Raw genomic sequence first — 14,992 nt, forward strand, 5'->3', positions numbered from 1 at the left:
AAAAAGTTATCTGCGAGGGAAGGAGGAAATTTAAAAAATGGCCCTTCCAAACCCCTGGCAGTACTTTTAATTAAGCGCGATAAAGCCGACCCAAGCTGTATTACAAGCGTAAGGACTTTAAATCATTAGATATAATTTTATCAAGGGAGCTAAACCCCTCTAAAGCTGGATCAGTTGCAAATAATCATATATCTCCTGTTAAGGGGAGAGGGGGGGAAAAGGTGGTAGCAGGAAAAGCTGGGACGTAAACCTGGGTGGCTCACCTGGGCGACTCGTGGCGCAGACTTCGGAGGGGTTGCCCGGAGGAGGAGAGAAGGCGAGGAGAGAGGCCGAGGGGGTGAAGGGTTGGAAGAAAGGGGGGAAAGAGAAAGAAGAGGTAGGAGCCACCCAAATGTGGAAGATTTAAGGAAGGAAGGCAGTGATGTCAGCTGTCACGGTCTATATTTCAGAGACTAATCCGGGAGTGTGGCAGGCAGGCAGGCAGGGCGGGGGAGGGGAGGGGAGGGGGGCAACATGGCCGAGGTGACTTTAGGCAAGATGTCCACCCTGCTGGCACAAAGTCAGTAATCCATCACCTCTCCCAACGTCGGCTGGGATTAATTCTGATGGCCTCTCAAGGAGACGGGGTTGGGGGAAGACGCAGGAACTTGGGGTCCTGCACAGGCTGCGTGGAATGGGGGGGGTCCACAAGCCCAGGAGAGGGTGGTTGGGGGTGCGGGGAGCGCTTCCCCTGAGATGGGAAATGGTGGGTACCACGGCTGCTGTTTCCCTGGAGCAGGCCTCAGCCTGAGAGCGGAGGTGCCACGAAACAGGCGCCATGAATTGGCTGCCTCCGTGGCGAAGCTAACTGGCGCACAAGGTTTCTCTGGGGGGCACCTGTTGCTTTTACCAACATACTCCCCACCCCACCCCAGGAATAGACCTTATTTTTAAATCAGCGAATTCCCAATCCTTCCCTCCTGTCCCTGAAACCGCCTGAAAATAGCTGAGGGTCTTGGCAGGCCACACGTAATTATTTTTCCGTCTGTGGTAGCGATTGTACAGTGGAACCTCGGGTTACATACGCTTCAGGTTACAGACTCCGCTAACCCAGAAATATTACCTCGGGTTAAGAACTTTGCTTCAGGATGAGAACAGAAACTGTGCTCCGGCAGCACAGCAGCAGCAGGAAGCCCCATTAGCTAAAGTGGTGCTTCAGGTGAAGAACAGTTTCAGGTTAAGAACGGACCGCCGGAACGAATTAAGTACTTAACCTGAGGTACCACTGTAGTGCATTGTGATGTTGTATGGTTGTTTAAGAGTATTGCTATTGCGTCCTTTTAACACTTGTGTTTTATCGCATTGCAATGCGGATTCCAAAAGGAGCCACGGAAATAAAAATCGAAAGTGAATTTAACGTCGTCAGCCGCAAATCCACAGATGTGCCACCGACCACCTGAGACGGGGACCCCTCTTACAGTTAGCCCTTTCCCAGCTCCTGTTTTGCCTTTGGGGGGACAGAAGTCAAATCCACAGAGCTCAATGGGACTCACCCCAAAGTCAGCGTATGCAGAACCTTGCTATCGTTATTCCTTATCTTTCGATGAAAGAGGGGAGAGTCAGTACCTCAGCCTTAGCAACGACTGAAATTCTGCGCACGCTTACTTCCGAGAAAACATGCCAAGGATCAGGCCACAGGTGTTCATTGTATTAAAAAGAATAAAATGAAGCAGCTTGGAAAGCTTACTAACACATCTAGCTTTTGCAGCAGGAGAGACTATGTAATACACCACTAAAACCTTGAGTCTGCATTTGTGTGTAATTGGTTAGGGGGGCAGCCCTGAACTTTGGGGTGAAAATGGGGTGTCAGATGTATGCAAGAGTGCCCCCTATTTTCATCTTTCGATGTCACAGGGGGCACAGATGTCTACTTGTGAGAGTCTGCCTTTTTGACAAGTGGAAAATGAATGCACTCTTGCAGCACATTTTGCTCTCCAATGTATAAAAACACCAGGGGCTTCAGCTCACGCTGCTCACAAGTCCCTCTTTATGAGTTTAACTGTGAATGAAAAACAGGCTTTGCTGCTTTGGATGTAGCTGGGGGCGGCCCAGGTGAAGAAGCAAATTTCCTCCAGCCCAGCGCCAACATCACAAAAAACGGGATACAGAAATCACAACTTTGGTCCATCTCAGCCACTCCTATCCGTGCTGATGGACAACACCTCCCCAAGCTCACAGGGAGGGCTTGTGGCTGAGATAATTTAAACTTGAGGTGCCAAGGGATCGGATCTTTCTACAGGCAAATATCTGCTCTGCCACTGAGCTAGAGAATTAGGTGATTCTTTGACTCCCCCTCCCGCCTCTCTTGCTTTGTGTATTTGCACTCAGGCAGGTGCAAATTTTCACTAACCTACTCTAAAATGACACCATGCAACTATGTAATTGGGCACTATGTTCTTGCAGCTTTTAGGGGTTTTTTTTATTTAAAGAGTTACTAGTGGCCTACGGCTGCATTTGTGAGCTTGCAATCAATGCAGCCTTCTGACAAGTCAGATTACAGTTCTGCAGCCCCAGATTTTGCATAAAACCCCAATTTTGCGTATTCAAAACAAAAGAAGCAGAAAAGCCAACTTCTGAACTAAGTTAAAGCATGTCGGCCACTCACAATCTCCCTGTTGCCTTTGGTGGGATATCGGGATTCTACCTTGTATGCCAAGCTTTCGGCTTATTTATTTAAATAAAAAATTAAACACACATCCTTTTCAGTGCCCAAATGCGCAACTTGCAATCAATAACCAATATTTTCCCCACATCACAGATTAGCTATAGCAGTGATGTATGGAAGTGAAAGCTGGACCATAAAGAAGGCTGATCGCCGAAGAATTGATGCTTTTGAATTATGGTGCTGGAGGAGACTCTTGAGAGTCCCATGGACTGCAAGAAGATCAAACCTATCCATTCTGAAGGAAATCAGCCCTGAGTGCTCACTGGAAGGATAGATCCTGAAGCTGAGGCTCCAATACTTTGGCCCCCTCGTGAGAAGAGAAGACCCTGAGGTTGGGAAAGATGGAGGGCACAAGGAGAAGGGGACGACAGAGGACAAGATGGTTGGATAGTGTTCTCGAAGCATGAGTTTGATTAAACTGCGGGAGGCAGTGGAAGACAGAAGTGCCTGGCATGTTCTGGTCTATGGGGTCACGAAGAGTCGGACACAACTAAACGACTAAACAACAACAACATTTGTTCTGGGTTTGTTTGTTTGTTTGGTGTACCGGATTGCAAGAAAATACAAGAACGTCTGAGCATACGCTGAGTATACTCTTACTACCTTGTCCATTTCAAAACACAAACTTTTCGTAAGCTGCCTTAGGAGCCTACGGACGAACAGGATATCAATCCCATTAACTGAATAATGCCAAGGTATCACACACAGTCAAGAGTAAATGCTCCAATAGTCTAGCACGGCCCACCTTGAGTGGCGGTTCTTTGCATTTCTAGCAGACGTGTTTACCAGAAGACGGGAAGCTGGAAATCTTTAACTGGAAAGGCCACTGGTTGTGTCACAGACTTTGTCGCTGAAAATTAGGTCCAGGTATTACTCATCCATGAAATCATTGATTTCGGCTCTTACTGGAAAGCCGCAATAAAAGTTAAAAATAAAAACAATGTGCTCTAGAAAGGTTTGGTCAGCTAATTAGCCAGGCTGAAAAGTCATCCTTAAGGGGGGTGGGGGTGGGGGTTTATGTTATGTTGTAAATAAAATTCCAATAAAAAGAAAAAAGAAAAGAAAAGTCATCCTTAAAATAGCCCTGGAACACAGGTCAATAGGGTCTGCCCAGTTTGTTTAACCTGCTCCAATAAAAAAAACAAAACGAACACCCTCCACATAGAAATCTAGGATATCAGGGCGAACAGATCAGCCTACCCATCACCCTGACATGCTTTTTAAAAAATCCCAACATACAAAAAACCCCAGCACCATGCAATCCTCACCCCCACCAGCTGCAGTCCAAAGTGATTCAGTGCGAGGCAGCTTTAACCCTGAACTCCGTACATCCTTAAAAATGGGATTTCACAATCTAGATTTAAGTTGGTCTCTAAATAGTCGAGGAAGGTAGTTGAGAAAGTCCCGACTAGTCCCAAGCACTCCTTTCCATGCATGTCCTTGCACACAAAGTTACAGTCAGATAATTCACAGGTAAGTGGTCTTCTTGAGTATGTGTTTTTCCTTATTCGAAAAAATGCCTCCATAGACCAGAGCAAGGGCCACCAAGTCTAGTAAAGGACCCCTGGACGGTTAAGTCCAGTCAAAGGCGACTATGGGGTTGTGGCGCTCATCTCGCTTTCAAGCCGAGGGAGCTGGTATTTGTTCACAGACAGCTTTCCGGGTCATGTGGCCAGCAGGACTAAACCGCTTCTGGCGCAACAGGACATCGTGACGGAAACCAGAGCACATGGAAACGCTGTTTACCTTCCCGCCACAGTGGTACCTATTTATCTACTTGCACTGGCGTGCTTTCGAACTGCTAGGTTGGCAGGAGCTGGGACCGAGCAACAGGAGCTCACCCCCTTGTGGGGATTCGAACCGCAGACCTTCTGATCGGCAAGCCAAGAGGCTCATTGGTTTAGACCACAGCGCTACCCGTGTCCCTTCCACCAAGTCTAGCATCTGCACAGCCATCAGGCTAGGAAGTCTATCTGAACCTGGTCACAATCTCCTTCTTGCTCTGCCCAGAGAACCCACAAGCGCCCTTTCTTTCTTTCCCCTTATAAGTTCTCCCTAGTTTTTTCCCCTTCCCCCATATCTAAGGTTTCACTTGAAGCAGAGATCGGGCTCCACGGAGCTTAGCCCCTGAGCCTATTTTCAGTGTCAAGGGTAAGTCCCAGGGCCTGAGAAAAACGACAGAGCCTCAGGTCAGGCAGGCGGGTCAGCAAAATGTGCAACATCGCGACATAAAGAGAGGGAACGGAACCTGCATGCTGCAGATTTCAAACAAAATACTAAAATGCAGTCTCAGCTGCAGAAACAGAGCAAGAACCACGTGCCAGCAAACCTAGAACTCCCACAAAGCCACTGCCACTCATTTGGTCAGTAGAGCATGAGCCTCTGAATCCCAGGGTTGTGGGTTCGAGCCCCAGATTGGGCAAAAGATCCCTGCTTTTCAGGGGGTTGGACTAGATGACCCTTGTGGTCCCTTCAAACTCCGTAATTCTATGATTCTATGCTGCATCAAGGTTTAGGGTTTTTAGGGAATTTATCTGGTCAAATTTACGCCAAGTTTTCTAAGCAAATAAAAAAGCACTGTAAACGACATGCTGATCTTGGGATGATTGCAGAAAGCAAATTGTTTCAGAGCCTGAAAACTCAGGAAAAGAGCTCCATCTGCACTATGGATTGAAAGTAGTACCATACCACTTTAAACAGCCATGGCTTCCCCCAAAGAATCCCAGAAACCATAGTTTGTGAAGGGCACCAAGTTTCTTGGAGACTCCTGTTCCCCTCCCAGAACTACAATTCCCACCAGACACACATCCCTGGGAACTGTTGCTTTCTGAAGGGAATTGGGGCCTCCTATCTCTCAGCACGGGTGAGAGACACCTGTGGCGCTGTGGGTTAAACCACAGAGCCTAGGGCTTGCCGATCAGAAGGTCGGCGGTTTGAATCCCTGTGACGGGGTGAGCTCCCGTTGCTCAGTCCCTGCTCCTGCCAACCTAGCAGTTCTAAAGCACGTCAAAGTGCAAGTAGATAAATAGGTACCACTCCAGCGGGAAGGTAAATGGCATTTCCATGCGCTGCTCTGGTTCGCCAGAAGCGGCTTAGTCATGCTGGCCACATGACCCGGAAGCTGTACGCCGGCTCCCTCGGTCAATAAAGCGAGATGAGCGCCGCAACCCCAGAGTCAGTCACGACTGGACCTAATGGTCAGGGGTCCCTTTACCTTTACCTTTAAGCACCCTTAACAGCAAGCTACAGTTCCCAGGATTCTGTGGGAGGAGCCAGGACTATTTAAAGTAACATGGTGCACACAGCGGAATTTCTCCACCCTCTGTCTCTGTATTTGGGAACTACAGTTTGCTAAGGGTGCTGGGAATTGTAGCTCTGCAAGAGGTCTCCTCATCAGCGTCTGAAATTCCCCAGGGGAATTTTGCTACTGGTGTGGGCCCAACTGCGGCCACGTAGAGATTTCTGGGCGCCACAGGTTGGCGACCGCAGTTGAAAAACCTCACAGTCAATTCCATTTCCACCGTCTGTGTTTCTTCCTTGCATACTGGGACAAGCGAATTGTAAGAGCAAGCTGCAGTCAAGGAACGCAGTTGAGATCGTAGAGTTGGAAAAGGCACCCTCGGGGTCATCTAGTCCAACCCCCTGGCGAAGAGGCATTCTGTTGTGGTTTAAGGTGCCATTTGGAGCCTACACAGTGGTACCTCGGGTTACATATGCTTCAGGTTACATACGCTTCAGGTTACAGACTCCGCTAACCCAGAAATAGTGCTTCAGGTTAAGAACTTTGCTTCAGGATGAGAACAGAAATTGTGCTCCGGCGGCACGACGGCAGCACGAGGCCCCATTAGCTAAACTGGTGCTTCAGGTTAAGAACAATTTCAGGTTAAGAATCGACCTCCGGAACGAATTAAGTTCTTAACCCGAGGTACCACTGTATCTGAGGACACGGGTGGCGCTGTGGGTTAAACCACAGAGCCTAGGACTTGCCGATCAGAAGGTTGATGGTTCGAAACCCCGCAACCGGGTGAGCTCCCATTGCTCGGTCCCTGCTCCTGCCAACCTAGCAGTTCGAAAGCACGTCAAAGTGCAAGTAGATAAATAGGTACCGCTCCGGCGGAAAGGTAAACGGCGTTTCCGTGCGCTGCTCTGGTTCGCCAGAAGCGGCTTAGTCATGCTGGCCACATGACCTGGAAGCTGTATGCCGGCTCCCTCGGCCAATAAAGCGAGATGAGCGCCGCAACCCCAGAGGCAGCCACGACTCGACCTAATGGTCAGGGGCCCCTTTACCTTTTACCACTGTATCTGAGTTTCTAACGCGGCTCCTAACAGCTCTAAGCAAGCGCCTTTGACCAAACCACAGTTGTTCATAGAGAGAGGGGGGTTATACCTGTCCAAGGGGGGTTATACCTGTCCAGGGCCCCTTCCACACCTGCAGGTAGTCACCTGGTCCTGCCTTCAAACAGGGCTTAATGCCCTGCATGTGTGAATCTGCCCTGCACCTTCAGCTGCGCCGCAGCCAATTTCATAATTGGCCACTTGCTCACGTCCTCCTCCTCCTAAGTTAATGCACTTAAAATGAGGCCGGGGAAAGGAATATTCCGCAGAGGGTAATCCAGGAAGCGTTGAAAACAATGCACTTTTAATTAACATTAATTCCCCACTAGGACAAAACAAAGTGGCCAAGGTCCGTCCGCCGGGAAGGAGGTGCAGATGACAGGCCGGTTAGGGGGCCAAAGGTAGCCCACAGACCCTTTAAAAGGGACAGCCATGCAAGGAGGTATTTAATCGCCCAAGGCTGGAGGGAGGGGGGGGGGAATTAATGAGTCAAAAGGAAATAAATAAAAGGCTCGTGTAATCCCCGGCCTAACGATGCCACGTGCTAGTTAATTACAAAGCGGCAGTCTGGAAATAACCAAGGTCTTTTGCTTGGCCTGCACACACTCACCCCCTTATAATTATAATACACAGGCGGATTAGGGTCACACTGTCAGGACAATTAATTTACCACCAGCCACCCCTCATTAGGGAAATGGCAGTGGGAGGAGGGGGTGGAAGGGGGACACAGTAAGTATCCTTAATTGAAAATCCCAGCCCTGGAATAGAACAGGGGACGGATTAGGGAGGGACCGTATGGTTGAGGGGAAAGCAGGAGCATGGAGGATGTGCGCAGGCGATCGCGGTGGGGAGGTTTCAGTGGCAAGGTCCAGTGGGTCAGAATTTGCCTTGGGGGGCAGAGCCGGGCGTGCCTCAGGGGCTCCCGTACATTTGTGCAGAAGACGGGATCTGGCACATTCCAATTTCTTCTCTTCTGCACTCAAAATGCCCTCTTAGAGGTGGACAGAACGATTACTTCTGCAGCCCATGGGCAGGCAGTTTCCACTGGGCTGCCGAGTTCTTGCTGGCTGCTACGGTTTTTGTAACGAACGCTGGCCTAGGCAGACTTCCGTCGGATCGAGCGAGAAAGACTTGTTGCACAAGAGGATCACTCAGTGGAGGTGGATTGTGCACGAACCCAAAAATGCACTTCTTGGGCTTTGTAAATTCTAGACACACCAGCAGGTTGCAGTCATTGGCATCCGGCTGTCTCAAGAGACAATGGAGTGCGCCTCCGGGGCATAGCTGTCAACTTATAGATTTGAAAATAAGGGACCAGCAGCCTCAAAAATAAGGGATCAGCAGCCAAAATAAGGGATCAACAATTACTTTGATAAAATACATATTTTGTTGCGTGCAAATGGCTTTAGATACCTATTAGGTCCATAAATTACCATATAGCATATATTCAACACACAAAAAACAGCAACAATTTGTTGTTGACAAAGGACAGCTGGACATAGAAAGGGCCCCATTACCTTTAGTAGCTTATTTAAGGGACATCATCAATAAGGGACAGCAGTGGGACATGGCGCTGGGATAAGGGACTGTTCCGCCAAATAAGGGACGCTTGACAGCTATGCTCCGGGGGTGAAGTCAAACGGCTGTGTCAGCAGCACCGAAGTGACGTTCCCGGGGCGCAAGTCTGGGCAGTGTGTGTGGAGGTCATGGGCTGCCCAGACGACAAGACTCCACTTTCAGCCTCGCTGATGTGGTCCAAAGGAAAGCAGAGCAAGACGTTTGGCACCTTAGCCTTTTCTACTCCTGAAGATGTCCTATAAAGCAGAGGAGGTTTAGGACAGGCACAGGCAAACTCTGGCCCTCCAGATGTTTGGGACTGCAATTCCCATCATCCCTGACCACTGGTCCTGTTAGCTAGGGATGGTGGGATTTGTAGTTCCAGATGTTTGAGACTACAATTCCCATCATCCCTGACCACTGGTCCTGTTAGGTAGGGATGATGGGAATTGTAGTTCCAGATTGTTTGGGACTACAATTCCCACCATCCCTGACCACTGGTCCTGTTAGCTAGGGATGATGGGAATTGTAGTTCCAGATTGTTTGGGACTACAATTCCCACCATCCCTGACCACTGGTCCTGTTAGCTAGGGATGATGGGAATTGTAGTTCCAGATTGTTTGGGACTACAATTCCCACCATCCCTGACCACTGGTCCTGTTAGCTAGGGATGATGGGAATTGTAGTCCCAAACATCTAGGGGGCCGGAGTTTGCCTGTGCCTGGTTTAGGGGCAGGGTTTTCCTTCTTCTGCTGGGCCACAGGGATAATAATAGAAAGAAAGCAGATTGTGCAAAACTGAAACTAGCCCATACATTTCTCTAAAGCGCAGGAGCCCGGGAGTCTTCATTTTTGTACATCAGTCCCAGCCACCCATTTATGACTGGTCTGGATGGTTCTCATTAGAAAGAATAAGAAATGGGGAAAGGAGAGAGAGATGGGGAAAGCATAGAAGTTGGGAAAATGTGAGGGCACAGAGGAGCCCATGGCTATAAAGGCGGATCTTCCACCATATCACAATGAGAAGATCTGAGATTCTTTACTTTTTCCGTAAGTTAACTAGAGTTAAGAGGATCTGAGCTCTCTGCAAGAGCTGTGCTGCTAAATCAAAGGAGAGCACCTTTCAAGCTTATGTAACATAACATTAAGTTATAAGGAAGACTGGCTTTTCCAGTGCTGACTTCACGCTTCTTAAAGGTAAAGGGACCCCTGACCATTAGGTCCAGTCATGACCAACTCTGGGGTTGCGGCGCTCATCTCGCTTTATTGGCCGAGGGAGCTGGCGTACAGCTTCCGGGTCATGTGGCCAGCATGACTAAGCCACTTCTGGCGAACCAGAGCAGCACACGGAAATGCCGTTTACTTTCCCGCCGGAGCGGTACCTAGTTATCTACTTGCAGTTTGACATGCTTTTGAACTGCTAGGTTGGCAGGAGCAGGGACTGAGCAATGGGAGCTCATCCCGTCACGGGGATTCGAACCGCCAACCTTTAATTGCCTTCACATTCGGGCTATTTAATATATTTAGTTTTATGATTGGAATAGTCCAGATATTTGAAGGCGTATGGTCTGGTCATTGAACAAACCTCCCTTTGTCACCGAAGGCCACCCCAAAACTTTTTTGAGGAAGGCAATTTACACAGCCAGCAGTGTGATGCTAAGTGGTATGTGAGGAGAAAGGGCATTGAAAGGATGAGCACAAAAAGCCAATCCCCTGAACTGTAGCTGTGCTGAGGTATTCTTGCATCATCAGATGTACAGTGGTACCTTGGTTTACGAACTTAATCTGTTCTGGAAGTCTGTTCTTAAACCAAAACCATTCTTAAACCGAGGCGCGCTTTCCCTAATGAGGTCTCCCGCCGCCGGTGCCCTTCCACCGTTCGGCTTCCGTTCTTAGACTGAGGTAAAGTTCGCAAACGAAGAAGACACTATTTCTGGTTTTGCGGAATTTGTAAACCAAATCGTTCTTAAACCGGACTGTTCTTAAACCGAGGTAGCACTGTATGTCCTTCCCAACATCCAGTGGTGAGGAGTTCCATAGGTCAAATCCAGCACAGATCAAGAAAGAAGCAATATCCGCTTGATTTTCTTTTCCTTGCTCTCTATTTCCCCACGTGAGCTACTTGAGACTGTTTAAAGGGGTTTGAGAGAAGCCGATTTGTAACAGCTGCCCTTGACTCCAGACTTCGGGGTGCGTTGTGGAGGTTATGGGGGCACGCGAAATTGCTGGTTTGTTGTGAATGATTTTTGGACTGGGGGGAGGTTGGGGTTTTGCTTATTTGTTAATTGGTGGGTCTGAGCATTGCTTTGTTTATTATCTGTTTATTAACTGAGTAGGCTTTTGTTTTAATGGATGCTATATATGTTTAGCCTGGAGAAGAGATATGAGAGCCACCTTCAAATATCTGAAGGGCTGTAACATGGAAGAGGGGGCGAGCTTGTTTTCCCCTGCTATGGAAGGTAGGACTCGAACCCATGACTTCAAGTTGCAAGAAAGGAGATGCCGACTAAACACCAGGAAGAACTTCCTGACAGTAAGAGCTGCTTGACGGTGGAACAGTCCCCCACTGGAGGTTGTGGACTCTCCTTCCTTGCAGGTTTTTAATCAGAGGTTGGGTGCCCATCCGTCATGGATGTTTTAGCTGAGATCCCTGCATTGCAGGGGGTTGGACTAGATGACCACAGGGGTCCCTTCCAACTCTACAATTTTATGATTCTATGTTATATGAAATATTTATTATCCCCCCCCCCAGGTAATATGCATTCTATATCTTTTTTTGCTGTTAAATCGCTTGGAGATCTGTAATGTTCTGTAAAAGCAGTTGGGGCACTATGAGAAGCAATCCTTTTCTACTCCTTTCTGGACGAAAACCTCGCCCATTTCCTGGCTGTATTTGTCTTCCTTACTAAATTGATGAAGCATCATGCCCAAGCAGTCTCCCTTCTGTGGGAATGTTCAGGGAGGCAGGAGAGGATATATTGTTTATTAATATCCTTCCTAACTTGCGCTAGCAAGTTCCCTTACTTAGCAGAATTTTACCTTCCCCTTTTAACGCAAAGCGGGCAGTGGCGTAGCGTGAGTTGTCAGCACCCGGGGCAAGCCAAGTAATTTGCGCCCCCTAACCCATGGATTTGCGCCCCCTAACCCTAACCCCCCAGATGTTGCGCCCGGTGTGCAGACTTTCTTTAAGCCTCTCAATATCATACAATTTAGTAATGAATTGTATGTTCCTGGTAAGACCCCCTTATATCTCTCATAAAAGAATAAACACCTGGCAATATTATTTAAAGTCAATAAAAGAAGTTTACTCACAGTTCACAGTTGGATCCCTGAAGGCAGACTTAGTTACAGATGTGGAACTATCCCATTGGAAGATAGTCCCTTTGCCCTTTGTTGTCTTCTGTTGGCTGAACAGAGCATCTATAGCCAACAGAGCATCTATAGCTAAAAAGCTGCTGGTCCAACGATGGAGGAAGCCAAAAAGATACGAGTTGTGGTGCGTGCCTGGTCCTTTTGTTACCTGGACAGGTAAGGTCACGCCCACCTCACATGCAAAAGGAAGTATGTCCCAGCCCAGGAGGAAACAGGAAGTTTTCGACTGGCTGGTCCAAACATCCTCTTGCATGTCCACTCTAGGAAAACAAGGAACGTTGGACTTGACTGCTACTTATGCATCACATCCCACAACTCTCCCCAGATGTTGATTCTTCAACTCCCATCTGCCCCAGACAGAATAGCAGCAATGGCCGGGGCTGATAGGAGTTTGTGATTAGAACCAAAGAATCATAGAAAAGTTGGAAGGGACTTCAAGGTTCATCTAGTACAATCTCCTGCAATGCAGGAATCTTTTGCCCAACGTGGTCCTTGAACCCATAACTCCAGAACCTCCAATGTCCCTGTTTTCCAGGGGTGTCCCTGATATAGAGAAGCCGTCCCGGTTTCTGATTTGATCCCAGAATATCCCACTTTTTCTTAAAGGTAAAGGGTAAAGGGACCCCTGACCATTAGGTCCAGTCGTGACCCACTCTGGTGTTGCAGTGCTCATCTCACTTGATTGGCCGAGGGAGCCGGCGTACAGCTTCCGGGTCATGTGGCCAGCAGGACTAAGCCGTTTCTGGTGAACCAGAGCAGCGCACGGAAACGCCGTTTACCTTCCCGCCGGAGTGGTACCTATTTATCTACTTGCACTTTGACGTGCTTTCGAACTGCTAGGTGGGCAGGAGCAGGGACCAAGCAACGGGAGCTCACCCCGTCGCGGGGATTCGAACCGCCAACCTTCTGATCGGCAAGTCCTAGGCTCTGTGGTTTAACCCACAGCGCCACCTGCATCCCTCACTTTTCCTTAGGATGTTCCTATTTTCATTGGAGAAATGTTGGAGTTTATGGAGATATCTGACCCTCACATTGTACTGACTGAGCTTGTCCAAAACATCGGGGGGGGGGCAGAAGATTGGGGAAGTTTCGTCTAGAGTAGGGGTGTCCAAACATTTTTCAAAGAGGGTCAAATTTGATGAAGTGAACATGTGTGCGGGCCGACCAAAGTTGTTGAGCTCTTCTTAGGATTTTACCCCAAGACATATACTGCCACGGGGGCCGTATTAAATCGACCAGCGGGCCAGATTAGGCCCCTGAAATGGACTTTGGACATGCCTGGTCTACAGCATGAGCTAGAAATCCCCTGGTTTGTATCTCAACTCAGTCAAGAGGTCACTTTGCACCTTACACAAACTAATATTTATATCTCAGCCTCCAGCCGCTGCAATATGGGTATAAGAAAACCTGGCGTAAGGATCACTGAGATTATAAATGTGAAAGTCCCTTTGAGGACTTGAAAACCTAAGTGGGAGGCGATATTGCTCAATGCCTCTTCATTCACATGCAATTTTGGGGAAAGGCAATTCTACATGACTCTCCCTCTCTCACACACAAACATACAAATCAGGAGGGAACTCGTAATCCTGCAATTACGGTAGCCCTGATCCCAAACACACATTTCAATTACTGCCCTAAAGCAGCAGCGAGGAACTGGCAGTCAGACTGGGATCCTAAGCCAGCAGGTCCAAAGGTATTAAAAACTCAGATGAAAATGGATTTCCAGAACAGCTTAATCCAACTCCCAATCTTCACAGCAACCGCAGCAACACACAGATAGGCTGTCCATAATTATGCACTTACAATTTAATTTGTCCAACAGGCTTAGTGGGAAATTGGAAAAACACACACACACATTAAAAATAGAAAGAAGACAAAGAGAGGATGGGGACAGGAGGCAGGTGGGCATCGACAAAACATGTATTAGAAAAGAATTTGCCCTACTCTGACGCTCACATTGCTGCGGTGACAGGAGAGGGAAGAAATTCTTTTGTTTGCTGATATTCGGCTCATCTAGAAACCCAGGGTCCCACATACAGGACGCCTCATGTTGGCCAGAACTGGAGGGAGGGGAGGGGAGAGAATCAGTTTGCGAATTCACACTATCGGGGTGAAGATAATGTAAATATTGTGGCTTGCTGTCTTGACAGCGGCTTACGCCTAAATACATACAGGACGGCAGCATTAGGTATTGTACAGAGCTTTTCCTAAGTCATTCCAAATAACTTCCCCGTATGTTTCCCAGTACAGTGGTGCCTCAGGTTACCGTACATACACTTCAGCTTACAGACTCCGCTAACCCAGAAATATTACCTCGGGTTAAGAACTTTGCTTCAGGATGAGAACAGAAATCGTGCAGCGGCGGCGCAGCGGCAGCAGCAGCAGAAGGCCCCATTAGTTAAAGTGATACCTCAGGTTAAGAACGGTTTCAGGTTAAGAACGGACCTCTGGAACGAATTAAGTTCTTAACCCGAGGTACCACTGTACTTTTCCCTGTACATTTCCGAGCACAATTCAAAGTGTTGGTGCTGACCTTTAAAGCCCTAAACGGCCTCAAAGGCCCAGTATACCTGAGGGAGCATCTCCACCCCCATCGTTATGCCCGGACACTGAGGTCCAGCTCCGAGGGCCTTCTGGCGGTTCCCTCCCTGCGAGAAGTGAGGTTACAGGGAACCAGGCAGAGGGCCTTCTCGGTAGTGGCACCCGCCCTGTGGAACGCCCTCCCATCAGATGTCTAGGAAATAAACAACTATCTGACTTTTAGAAGACATCTGAAGGCAGCCCTGTTTAGGGAAGTTTTTGATGTTTTATTGTGTTTCTAATATTCTGTTGGGAGCCGCCCAGAGTGGCTGGGGTAACCCAGCCAGATGGGCAGGGTATAAATATATTATTATTATTATTATTATTTTATTATTATTATTATTATTATTATTATTATTATTATTATTATTATTATTATCTCTGAGGTTGGAGACAGGCTGTAGTTCTTAGAAATATTTAAAGTGGTGTGATAGCAACTTCACCT

At 48.1% G+C, this 14,992-nt stretch overlaps 1 protein-coding gene across 3 annotated transcripts in view; it reads right to left on the minus strand.

Moving 5' to 3' along the window:
* Positions 1–14,992, minus strand: part of LOC310712684 (homeobox protein otx5) — a 67,442-nt gene that overhangs the window by 31,793 nt on the left and 20,657 nt on the right. The window contains exon 1 of one of the 3 annotated variants that reach the window (XM_083515982.1): positions 264–337. The exons of the other annotated variants lie outside the window; for them this stretch is intronic. The gene's annotated coding sequence lies outside the window, so the exon portion shown is untranslated. Of the gene's footprint in view, positions 1–263; positions 338–14,992 lie in introns of those variants that run through there. 3 annotated transcript variants of the gene reach the window in all.

The sequence above is a fragment of the Podarcis liolepis genome (genome assembly GCF_965112155.1).
Source record: "Podarcis liolepis genome assembly, chromosome: 7".
In the NCBI taxonomy this organism is placed as follows: Eukaryota; Metazoa; Chordata; class Lepidosauria; order Squamata; family Lacertidae; genus Podarcis; species Podarcis liolepis.